The following is a 10,180-nucleotide window of genomic DNA, read 5'->3' as shown; positions in this document are numbered from 1 at the left end:
CGGTGGGGGAGGGGGGTCAATGGATTTGTCACGTTGTTTCTTGATGTATGCTAACCTAACACGTGCGTATGTTTGTGTGTGTGTGGAGGAAATGCGCGCGCAACCATTGCGTATGATTCAAAGACATGAAGAAATGATTTAAAGATGGCGCCGAAGGTGCTTTACCTCGAAAGCCTAGCGGCTAAGGTTATTGCTCTGTAAAACAAGAGGCATCGAGGGTTCGATTCCTGGTAGAATCAATATTGATTGATTGATAGATTGAGTTAGTTTTTCTAAGTCCGTTTTATGCACGGTAAAACTAATCAGGATTGGAGCTACAGTTGAAAAGTGGTGATTCGGACCACTATGTGCCTCCACCGAGTATCGAACCTGGGACCCTTTGATTACAAGGCGACGATGTCAATATTGAATGGTCTCGATTAGCCTGTGTGTAAATAAATCCAACAAAATGGTTGAGTTCGAAAATCGAGTTGGGTTAGTGGTTAATGTTGTCACCTGGCAATGAAGAGGTCGCGGGTTCGATTCTCTAGGTAGTTAAATTAGGCCAATTGTTTAGTCCCGCCATTATAGGTCCCCGATTAGTCCATCTGTGCATAAATAGTGTTTGAATAAAATCAATATGGCGGCTTTGGGTTAGTGGTTAATGTTGTCGCCTGGTAATGAAGAGGTCGCGGGTTCGATTCTCTAGGTAGTTAAATGAGGCCAATTATTTTGTCCCGCCATTATAGGTCCCGATTAGTCCATCTGTGCATAAATAGTATTTGAATAAAATCAATATGGCGGCCGCGTTTTGTGTTTAGCGGCGGCGGCGACCGGGGCGCGGGGGGCGGAGCGGGGCGGCGCGGCGCGGGGGGTGTTTTTTATTCCGCGAGATGTTTTAACCAAGTGGTTGAGGGTTCGATTCCCAATGTTGGTGAAAATTGGATATTCAATTGTATTTGTTTAAAAGTTCCGATTAGCTTTTTGTGCACAAAGAGAAAATGAACTAATTGGAAATAGGATGTTTATGCTGTAATGAAAAGGTCCCCGGGTTCGATTCACAATGTCAAATTGGCTGATAATGATGTTGTTTTTAAAATAAAATAAAAAAGAAGTGTGTTGAGTCCCCATTAGTATTTAGGCAGGAACAGATATTAAAAATCAAAACAAAATGCCTTTTGATTACAACGCAAAGACTTTACCGCTAATGTATAAAGATAAATTAGAATCTGTTGTTTTGCCGTGTGGGGCCCCAGTACCGATTAGCTTAAATGCATAAAGAGTAGGTAAAATAAGCAAGATGGCCGTCACTATTGTTTTGTGATCAAAGAGGAGTCACAGGTTCGATTCAATCAAAGGAGGCAACATTCTATGTTTCAATTCCATGTAAAAGTCTAAAGTTACGTTTCGATTAACCTCAATGCATAAAGAGGAATTAAACAAAAACAAGCAAAATGGCGACAGATGTGATAAAAGAAAAATTGAATTAGTTTTTTATAGTGACAAGAAAAAATAGCGAATCATTGTTAGAAATAGAATGAAAATAAAGATACTTGCCTTTGCGTGTCCAGCGCTGTGCAGAAAAGCTCTCATGCTTTATCTCCGACAAGTCCACAATACACATTTTTTTTATTGTATAGTTAATTATTAATGTTGTTATTAACACAGATTCTTACCAGTGTGAAGAAAAGCTCTCATGCTTTATCTCCGACAAATTCACAATACACACTTTTTCATTATATAGTTAATTATTAATGTTGTTATTAACACCGAGTTTTACCAGTGTGAAGAAAAGCTCTCATGCTTTATCTTCGACAAGTCCACAATACACACTTTTTCATTATATAGTTAATTATTAATGTTGTTATTAACGATTGTTACCAGTAAAAATATAAACCATGAGGATTTTTAAAAGGGTGATAAGTGAAAAAAGCCAAGACATATATTTTATCCCTGTTTATTACCAATATTTACAAAATTCAAAAGAGCCGCACACACACACACACACACACACACACACACACACATACATATGTAAAATGTTTATATTGTGTCACCAGTTTATCAGCATGTTATTTAACAAGTTTTTTATTCTTCAAGTTTGTTCACTCACCCACATAAGGAATTGTGTCACTATCATATCCATTTTCTGCTGCAACCACTGAATTAAAATGTTTCACTATTTTTTCCACAAGCATGTTCTCGCAAAAAACAAACACTTCTTTGGAAAGTCTTTTTCCGTCGATGTTTTGTATAGACAAAGGCTCAGGTTTTGTACATCCATGTAGATGGGAAAGCACAAACTTCTCCTTATTACATGCATGGACAGGGGAAATATCTGTGCAACCGAAACATTGTTCGCGAAGGTCGAGAATGCAAGATTCCACACAGTTTCCAAAATATGATTTCAAATACGGCGACACTGTTTCACACATAACTTTCGCATGCTCGATGCACACAAATATCTTCATAAAGTTCCGCCACGAACTTTCTGCGATGAACACTATCTCCAGGGAACCGTAAGCTGGTTTCTTCCTTATAATGATCTGACGGCGATTGTACAGTGTGGTTATCAGCAATTCATGTTGCTCACTTAGTGGGTAGGAAACACGAGGCTGCTCACCTGGAATAGCGATGTAATTGTCGATTACTGGAAACAATTCCTGAAGAGCGTGCCACTCCTGCAACTGTAGTTCAACACCGGCCGCCCCGCTTCTGTGTAGCCTGACCACAGGTTGGAAATCCAGATGAGAGGAAAGTCCGATTGAGATAACTTTTGTTTTCGAAGCATTCAAATAGTAGACGTGATCGAATAATATCGACTGGCGTATAAGACTAGTTACTTGTTTTTGTTCTTCAGGTAAATGCTGATCGCTCTCTTTCTGAAGAACCCCTTTGAAATTAGTGTACGGTTGAAATCTTTTTTTCAGCGGCATCGAAATAGAGGATTCCATGACTAAGAACTGCGAGATACTGCATGTCGCAGCGTGCAGGTATACATTTAAAGAAATGCGTGGGTGTGTTTTTGAGACGCATGCGCGCGTAGCAAACCAAGCATGTGCTGGACAAAAAAGGTGGAGGGGGCGGGGCATTACAAAGATCAATGGTGAGAGAAAAATCAGCAGAATATCATAAACGTCATATTGAGGAAATTTTGGATAACAAATATTAATTAATTTAATTAAAGCATCAACCGCATTGTCGATCTGAAATTAGGTTTATAGACAGGGGGCAAAATGGAAAATATCGACGATGTTCTAGTATTGGATTGTCTCTGTATTTCCATCGGTATAATCCTCCACCACATTTGAAGCATACTGTTTTATCCTCTTTTTGAATGTAAAATAATCCTGCTTCGGACAGAGCTTCTACAAACGGGAATTCTTTTGATTGCCAGTTTCTGAAAGAGGACAGTCTAGCATTGAAAGATCCCATCTCTGGATATTGCGTCATTGTTCTGTAAAGACACAAAACAAGATAAATATTATAAGTAAGCTGTTGTAAACTGTAACGCTACAAAATTATTAATATACTATTAGGACTATATGTAACTTGTATAAAATTTCAAACAGTATTTACTGTCAATATTTTCTAGTATACGTACCGAGTATTATAAATTTAATTTACGAGTCAGCAAATAAGTTGTTATAATATTGTCGTTTTTTATCGGTACTGGGAATAAAATTTGAAATTTATGCATGGGTTTACCAGAGGCTCTATGGAATAAATACAGAAAACAGTAATGCCCACAGTACACAGACCCGTAACTTTGTACCTGATGAGTGTTGTACGTATAGAATTTAGAGTTATTTTCCAAAAATCGCAAATGGTTATGCACATGTGGAGGTTTTCCGTAACTATCAAAAAATTCCCCCCGGGAGTTACTGTCTATGTAAATTGCTACCCAGTGCTTCCCGGGGCTATCTTTGGGATCTGTATTTACAATCAACGCTGCTGGTAGTTCCACATGTACAGGTAATTCATTAGCTGCGAAAACCCCAACATGATGATTGTCAAAGGCTCTATTTGATATTAACCCGTGAAGCAAATTTAAAGTCGACAGCATTGCTGGACACTAAATAGTAATATTGTGCAACTCACCTTGTTATACAATTAATCCAGATGAATATCTCTTTGATTATTAATTTCCATGAGAGCGTCAAATTCAGAGTAGATAACACAAGTCACAGTAGATTCCAAAGCCGATTTGAAGTGGACTTCCAAGCTAACAGCCCCTGGCCGTTGAAGACTGCAGTGGGATATGGCACTTGCAGCTGCGTCTGGTGTTATATCGAAAACAAGTAATGCGTATCCCTGGGGGTATTCCTCACGCGATATATTGTTTCCTTCATCCATATAGTGTATCCCTGTTCCAGAGAATAATGTGTGATATGCTGTTATGTACTTGTTGTTTTCAAAGTCTGGTTGAAGTGGTTTGCCGGGAATTTGGACTCCATCAACATATAAAGTAAAGAAGTTGTAATTGAAATGTTGAAAATTGAATGGGTTTGTAGACAGTGTGCCGTTGAATGCATCGTTGGTAACAAACCCCACAACTAATCGTTTCGGAAGACGTCCAAGTATCACATTGTCAATTGTTTTTGAAACAATATCTTTTGGAATAGTTACAGCTTTAAGTTGGACTCTTGTTAGAGGGTATTTTGCTGTATGTTTTTGCAATATGCGATTGTGACTAAGTTTGATGGATGAACTGACCGATACTTTTCTCACATATAGTGTAGCATCCAGAATTTCCACTTTGCCTTCACTGTCATCTAATCCCATCAAGCAGAAAGTGTTTTTCGAAGGAATCAGTTTTATTCGCATTTCCACTCCATTGATCAAAAATTTCTCTTGATTGAAAATATCAGAATGCAAGTAACCAAACATATCAAATGTTTTACTCTGTTTTGTTAGTTGGTTACGTTTTGTAAAGCCTTTGTTGTCTTCCGAAACGTTATCAAAAGCGCCTGCTGTATCCTTGTACCACAATGCACTTTGGAGATGAGATGATTTTGCAGATATGTCATAGTTCAGTGCTTTTTCAAAATAAGACCTGTATGGGTGCATGTGAGATGGAAACGAGATGAGTTTGTTATTTAAGTAGATTTGTACTTCGCTGAACATTGCATTGAGAAAATCATTGACAGGTCCAATTGTTTTATCTGTGGGTAGCAATAACTGACCATTCGCTTTTACAATTCTGGCATCTATATTCAACATTGTGTGTGCTAAATCCATATAATCATCACCATGTCCAGGTATTACAAACTCGGTGGGGGCATTATCTGCCAGAGAACTAACAGGTTTGTATCCGATGGTGTGGTGTTCTAAGATGCTTGTCTGAGTAGGTTTTACCGAGAAAATATCCAATTCACTTTTAAAACACTCACATGATTTCTCCCTAATTAGCGCCATATCTAATCAAAAATATCTGATGTTATTTGAATTTTCTTACGGTTGCGTTTGGTTGTTTTCTTGGTGTTTGTATTGGCACTGGATCTCTTCTTTCTCTGAGCGATCCTTCCAGTTCGCTGTCCCGAAGCAGAGTGATTCCTTTTGAAATGTTTATGCCCCTGATAACCTGAACCAATCATTTCCTTGAGCTTTGTTTCAGCTTTTCTTTTAAGATTTGATCTGGCATCCGAAATTCTGGATTGTAGTGACTGTTTTAGGGGTGTTTTGTCTACAACATCACCTAACACATTTACCCCTGTTTTTAACATTTCTTTCCCTACAGCTTTCGCTCCTTTTTTGATAAGAGGCAAAGCTGACCGAAAAAGTCCTCCAAGAAAACTTCCAATGCCATGTCCTTTTTGATAGGCAGCACCGTAATATATGTTACCTACACCAGATCCAGCTTGTTGATGGTAGTATTGAAAATATGGGTCATTCATAATCAGAGCTTTTCACCACAACGTCTAAAATGAAGTTTCAAACACACTAGTCCGAAGGAGAATGGGATGTGTGCACCAGTGCTATCCCTTAAGTCAATTTCTATTTGTTCGAAATTATGTTTCTGCACTGGGATGTAATGTGGTGAATCGAAAATTTGCACACCATCACTTCCAAAAGTATGTTCCATAGGATTAATGTTTATAATACGTAATAGAGGGGCGACAGCATCTCCCACCATATGTGATTCCGCAATATCTGTGTAAATATACATCTGGGAAGGAATTTCTCTCACAACATTTGGAGGCGAGCGTCCAATTTTTACTTCTGATAGATCATCGGTCGGTTTAAAACCTAATATCCGTGCCAGTTGAGGTGACAATCGTACATTTATGTTTCTCTGCTTGGTAGATATATCAACAGTCACATGTTTGTACGCAGGATGATTTCGGAGACTAAAATTTAATGTTTCAGAATATTTATTGATTTCTGCAACAATGCTGTTTATAGATGCGTAATAGCCTTAGGATATTCGAAGTTCGTTCCATTTGACATCATCCATAGATTTATATTGAATATAGTTGTTAAATCTTGTAATGTTTAGTATTGAATAAGGATAATGCACTTCTACCAATGCCATCTCCCATTTGTTGGTGTCCAACTCCACACGGTTCTGAAGCTTTGTGGTGTAATTAGTTAGAGTATTACTTGGGAAATATATCATGGAACTGTTACTAGGCAAAGTAAGGTAGAAAGCGTTTGCTTTTCTCATGATGTGTTATGAAGGTTATTTGTACCACTGATGAGAATACCTACAAAAATTTATGCCTCTCTCTCTCTTTTTTTGACTCCAAAAACGATGCGCTAATCCAACTGTCAAATAATCTGGAGTAACCTTTCCAATGAACTAACAACTTTTTACTGGCTCCTTTACCTTTGGTCGCAAGGATTTTATCAATTTCATGCATATCCGGTAAGCGGACCAATTGCAACTCTTCCGTATAAAATGTTCCATCGATTTTATGTCCTTGTAGATCTTTTAATTCATACACTTGAGGATTTCTTTTCAAAATACGTTCCACCACAAATATTTATCTTGTCCAATTTTCCATGTAACCTTTGTCAAAGCGTGTTTTGGTTTTTGTTATTCTCACTGTATCTCCTATTTTGAATGGCATCTTCAATGACAATAGTGGAGATGAATCAGATTTGAGTTTTTTGTCATACATATTGTGCCATACTTTCAAAACCTTCTCAGGAGTAACATCTGCTGGTGCCATTTTAATACTCGAGTGAATTTTATGATTATAAGCTTTCAAAAGCTTTGGGAGTACATTAACATAACAGCTGGTTCTTTGCTTAGTAAAATACTTCCACATGCGTTCCTTTAAAGTTCTGTTGAATCTTTCAACAATACTAGCTTTAATATCAGGATTCTTTGTTGTAAAATAAATTACATTTTGTTTTTTGAGATATTCCTGCACAATACTGTTGGTAAACTCAAGGCCTTTGTCAGTTTGTAATTTCAAAGGTTTTCTTTTGCTTTGTTTGAAAATTTGCTGGAAAGCCTTTTTTATACATACACCAGTTTTATTTTTTACAGGGACAGCCCAAGCATGCCTGCTAAAAATATCGATAACTGTGAGTATATATCTGTACCCTTTGTTGTGATTCCGCAAACTCTGCATGTCATTCAAGTCAGCCTGCCATTGGTCATCGATATTATGCACAAAATAAAAGTTTCTCGGAAATCGACGCTTTACAGGTCTATGCAAAGTGTATGCAGTTTGCTTTGTCAACCAATGTTTGATTGTTGACAATGGTATGGATTTTTTTACAGCTTTCCATAGTGTTGAAGCTGTAGAATAGGATGCTGGATGAGATGGATTGTACCAGATATTCTCTAATATTTTTTCGCTCATGGTTTGTATCTTGACCAAACTGGAACAGTACGTTTACGTTTGTGCCCTGGAAATGATGATACAAAATAAATTGGTTCCTTTTCTTCTTCTTCTTCTTCTGCTTCTGTTAATTCTTGTGCCTCTTCTTGGTTAGCTCCGGACAGCGGAACATGGCGTCCGGGGTTGCCAAAAACAATCTGTTGAATAAACTCCTGTCTCCGGGGGTTACCTATATATTCTTGAGGAATATTAGATAACGCCAGAGCTCTATTGAATAGTTGCCACCCAACAGGATTGCTTGTTTTTCGTGGTCGAATTATATCCGATACTAGATCGACAATATTTGAGCCTTCAATTTTATTATTGTTAATAAAAACTGCCCCATATTTATCCCAATCAATATTACTATTATGTAAAAGACGTTCATACAACAGTTCGGCTTTTCTACGATACATGCTAGGTGTAGCAGCTAGAATTTCTTCTTTCATATCAGTCAACTTCTCAGTAGATTCTGTAATCGGTAGCGACACAGGTTCTCTTTGTTTTCGAGTAATAGACAGAAATTTTTGGAGCACAATACTGTAACGATTCCATTTTTCATCATCCGAAAGACCTTTGAGATTCAAAATTACTTGCATATCCTGATCCAATTGCGATAAGGATGTAGACGGTGCAGACATAACAGGATGTCTCATGTTATCCATAAATTCTTGAGGTATTATAACCATTTTTTTGGCATGCTCCATGTTCAGATTTTTTTTTCACTTAAATAAACTTGATAACACACCTCCTATTAAAGGGGCTAATAACGCAGGTAAAAATCCTCCGTGTTGCACTAGTATCTGTTTCTTCTGCTTTGTAGAGTGTCCTTTGGCAGAGAGATTACGTATCACCTTCTTGTACCGGCTCAATCTTGTTTTCTGAGGTGTTGAAAGAGGAACATTCCCTTTTAGAACATTGTAACAACACTCACAGATTGAATTAACTAAGGAAGAATCAGCAGCTTGTAATATCGCTGTGCGAAGAGCTGGTTTAGCATCCGACAAAACTTGGAGCACTTTAGCGTGTTTCACTCTTGGAGCCATGATGACAGAATAAACGACTAGTGATTATGCTTGCTTTTTTTGTAGGAATATATACATAATTGATATCATCGTCGGGAAATATCCGCGACCGAAAACGTACTTCTTCCGGAGTGTTCTGCTTCAGATCAAACAGCAAATATCCATGGGGTTCAGCGGTGGCATTGTAATATGCATCTTTTATAAAATTTGGATTCTCCGGGTATACTTGTCTAGATAAATAATTAATTTGGGCTCTGTCTCTTGGATTTTTGAAGCATACAATATAATGACTATTTAAAGATATATCCCTATTCCCTTTTCCCTGATGGAATAGATTTTGAGTGATAAAGAAAATACTAATATCACGATGATGACACCCTTTTGTAAATAAATCTGTGACTCTTTGATCGCATTCCCTCATCTGATCATCGATAATAATAAGATGAGGTCCAGAATTTGGCACAAATTGGTCAATATTAGGCATTCCTTCCCGAAATTGTACAAAACCAGGGAAATCATTGTATGCAGATTGCCATTCCCCGTAGCACACCAAAATATTGTTGAATTTTACATTTACCATTTGGGGTAAACACTGGAGAAAATGCTTCACAAAATATGTCTTTCCACATTCTGATGGACCAGCCAATATTGCAGAGAACGGGTGTTTCCACAAGCACTCCATTTCTCAAACTGTGAAGAATGTTTTAAATTACATATAATATAAAAGTCGAATGTTATGAATATTTTTCTAGTTGTTAGATTTTACTGATATGTTGTATCTTCAAACTACATATATATATATTATATTGTATTGTATTATATATATATATATACACTTCATCAATAAATAAATATGCGTGTGTGTCTGTATATATATATATATATATATATATATATATATATATATATACACACACACACATACAGACAATTTTCTTATAGTACAAAATTCATTTTACAACAGCACAACAAATGCCAGATAGCATTGTACGCATGCGCGTTTGTAAACCCCGCCTACATATTCCGAGCATCAGCGTTGTGTTAGATAGCTCTCCATTGTTTCAACAACGATAAACAGCTTGGTGGCCCAGATCAAATCGTTCTGGAATCCACTGTGACGTGTACCGTCTACTTTGAAGTATAAAAAGGTGAGTTGCACAATATTACTATTTAGTGTCCAGCAATGCTGTCGACTTTAAATTTGCTTCACGGGTTAATATCAAATAGAGCCTTTGACAATCATCATGTTGGGGTTTTCGCAGCTAATGAATTACCTGTACATGTGGAACTACCAGCAGCGTTGATTGTAAATACAGATCCCAAAGGTAGCCCCGGGAAGCA

This window comes from Lepisma saccharinum, chromosome 25, assembly GCF_977018435.1.
Source record: "Lepisma saccharinum chromosome 25, izLepSacc3.1, whole genome shotgun sequence".
Classification (NCBI taxonomy): Eukaryota; Metazoa; Arthropoda; class Insecta; order Zygentoma; family Lepismatidae; genus Lepisma; species Lepisma saccharinum.
This window is presented reverse-complemented; position numbering follows the sequence as displayed.